The 3,506-nt window shown below is 35.5% G+C and overlaps 1 pseudogene; it reads left to right on the forward strand.

Annotated features, from left to right (window-relative positions):
* Nucleotides 1–1,090: 1,090 nt before the first annotated feature.
* Nucleotides 1,091–1,816, forward strand: LOC129504340 (RNA-binding protein EWS-like; annotated as a pseudogene).
* The last annotated feature ends 1,690 nt before the right edge of the window (nt 1,817–3,506 follow it).

Raw genomic sequence — 3,506 nt, forward strand, 5'->3', positions numbered from 1 at the left:
AGAAATTTAAAATTAATATTTGCTAAATGAATAAATATGTGAATAAAGAAATGGATGGATAGATGATTGAAGCAAGCTCAACTTTCAAAGAGAAATTCAGAAATACAGAACTTATCTCTAGGGAAGTACAGAGAGTTTTCAAGATTTGCATCTTTTTCTTTAAGGCAAAATTCACCTTATGGATTAATAAATTGATTAATGCAATACGAATCAACCTTGTATATGTCATATAAGTTCTCTTTTGAAACCAATAGATATATGTGCATGTGTGTATGATTTTTTCTGTAGTATCATTAGCAAGGGAGTTTGATATCCTGAGATGTTCTTGCCAACATTATTAACATGATATATAACAGTCAAGTATTAGAAAAATCTTTAACCAAAATTTATCATTTCTAGAATATGTATATTTTAAGTATAAAATCTTCTGGTTGTATTTTACTTAAAAGTGATGTGAGCTTATAAAGCTCAAGGAAAGCCTTTGCATTTCAGCATCACATAGGATTAGTTTCCTTTCTCCCTTTCCTTCTAATATAAGGGAGGCTGATTTAACACATACCTTTCAAAGTGGTTCATTTTATGTACCTTCTTAGATTATGAACTATTATGAAAATCAAATATTAGATGTTTAGTAAAGTGGACCTGTATTTTACCCCACTAATTAGTCTATATGTTTCTTTTATTTTCATTTAAAAATATGTTTATTTCTCCCAAGTTTTATTCTTAGAGTCAAGAAAAGGAAAGGCCAGTGTTTAGGTACAATTGATTAGAGAGAAAAAAATATTTCACATAGGTAGTGGCTGCTGCCTCCTTAACATACTCAGATAGGAAAATGTGATTTGCCCTTGATCCCACCACCATTGTGATATATGAAATTTAATTTCAAAACTAACTGAAAGAAGGTTTTGTTTGTGTTTTTTTGTTGTTGTTTTGTTTGTTTGTTTGTTTTGGTCACAATCTGAATCATGTTCCCTTCAAAGACTATAAAGACCCACATAAAAAAAAAAAAAAAAAAAAAAAAGATTTGGAGGCATGAGCTGAGGTGGGCCGGGAGGAGGACGCGGTGGAATGGGCAGCGCTGGAGAACGAGATGGCTTCAATAAGCCTGGTGGACCCATGGATGAAGGGTCTACCTGTAGATCTAGGCCCACCTGTAGATCCAGAGGAAGACTCTGACAACAGTGCAATTTATGTGCAAGGCTTAAATGACAATGTGACTCTAGATGATCTGGCTGACTTCTTTAAGCACTGTGGAGTTGTTAAGATGAACAAGAGAACCAGACAACCCATGATCCATATCTACTTGGTCAAGGAAACAGGAAAGCCCAAAGGTGATGCTACAGTATCCTATGAAGACCCACCAACTGCCAAGGCTGCTGTGGAGTGGTTGGTGGGAAACATTTTCAAGGAAGCAAACTTAAGGTATCTCTTGCTCAGAAGAAACCTCCGATGAACAGCATGTGGGGTGGTATGCCTCCCCGGGAGGGTAGAGGGATGCCACCGCCACTCCGTGGAGGTCCAGGGGGCCCAGGAGGTCCTGGGGGCCCCTTCCCCAAAGAGGACCCCGGGGTTCCCAGGGAACCAATCCAGAGGAGGAAACGTCCAGCACCGAGCTGGGGACTGGCAGTGCCCCAATCCGGGGTGTGGAAACCAGAACTTCACCTAGAGAACAGAATGCAACCAGTGTAAGGCCCCGAGGCCTGAGGGTTTCCTTCCACCACCCTTCCCGCCCCCAGGCGGTGACCTTGGAGGACCTGGAAAAATGGATAAAGGCGAGCACCATCAGGAGTGCAGAGACCCCGCAGAGCTGCATTGACTACCAGATTTATTTTTAAACCAGAAAATGTTTTAAATTTATAATTCCATATTTATAATGTTGGCCTCAACATTATGATTATTCCTTGTCTGTACTTTAGTATTTTTCACCATTTGTGAAGAAACATTAAAACAAGTTAAATGGTAGTGTGTCGCGTTTTTTTTTTTTTCCTTCTTTTAAAGATGGTTGTTTAAAGACTAAACAATGGGAACCCCTTGTGAGCATGCTCAGTATCATGGTGGTGAACCAAGAGGGCCTCTAACTGTAGCAATGTTCATGGTTGTGATTTTTTTTTTTTTTAATGAAATTCCAAATGGTAAAAAAAAAAAAAAAAAAAGACCCACATTACTCATCAGAATGGCTCAGACCAGACTCTGTGGTAAGCGTGTACTAATGAGGTACCTCCATTCTTTTCCTTCTATGGATATGGAGTAAGAGGTATAAGTTAAGAGCATTACCTAAGTCCAACTATAGCATCATTTCAGTTCAAGTTTTGTAAAGTGTTTGGAGTTTTGAAACCCTTTGATAAGTATAGTTAGTCTTCTTAGACTTTTACTGTTCTGGGGGCAGGGGGAGGGCCCTTATTATTGTTGTGTTTTGTTTCTGTTGTTTTAACACAACTCTGATTTCTCAAGTCCTACCTGCTTGTCAAATAGGTTAAGCTGTTATGTTTCTGAGTAAAAACTATTTAAGGAAGAAGGTAATAATGACAGTCTTCTCTGCTTGGAAAGTTGATATTGTAATCCAAAAGTCTTTCTCCAGTATTTTTCTTAGTTCAAAAACTATGTATTTTCCCTTACTTTTGTTATACATCAGTGAAACACAATATAAAGTAATGTAATCAAGAATATTAAACAACTATTTTATTAGACTAATTTTTAATACTTGTTATATCATTATATTAAAAAGATATTACATTATATTGAACTCAATATGTATAACATATGTATAAAGACAGATGCAGGGGCAATTACATCTCCTTTTGAACTTCTTGGCATCAACTCGCTGTGAATGTCTACACTTACTCAAGTATTTCCCCGTATTTAATCTTATCCTACAATAGTCAACAAATTACTAATTTCCAACTAGTATCAAAAATATATAAGATAGTATCAATTTCCACAGACTTAAATTCATATTTTATTAAAATATTATTCTATCTTGTGAATGGCATCTAACTTCTTTGCTTCTCATATTGTCATCTATATTATGTAGCTACTGAATATTTTGCCTTCTTTTCAGAATTATTGTGGAAATAAAATTAAAGAATTTTAAAAACTAAAAAAAAAAAAATAAAGATAGAATTTTAAAAACTCCATAAATGCCATAGAGTTGAGTTTAAAGGAGGTTGGAGCTCTTAACCCTTTCTATGTCAATCAGCACACCAGTATTCTTAAGTTGTACACACTTACCTCCCAAAAATGGAGAAGACACACAGAATCTATTGATTGTAACATGTAAATATTAAACAGTTTTACTCTAGGAGGTTGTATTATTTATTGAATTGAAAGTCTGGATGTAGAATATTATGTTAAGATATGTGCTGTTTCATCTCATCAACAAACCTGGGTCTGGTTCACCTTCTGTTTTTCATCTAGTAACTTTTTAACAGGGAGATTTTATCTAACTGCTTTTTATCTTTATTTTTTCATTTGTTTCATGGAGATACATATAAAACTTACCCTTCATA

This window comes from Nyctereutes procyonoides, unplaced genomic scaffold (assembly GCF_905146905.1).
Source record: "Nyctereutes procyonoides isolate TBG_1078 unplaced genomic scaffold, NYPRO_anot_genome, whole genome shotgun sequence".
Taxonomy (NCBI): Eukaryota; Metazoa; Chordata; class Mammalia; order Carnivora; family Canidae; genus Nyctereutes; species Nyctereutes procyonoides.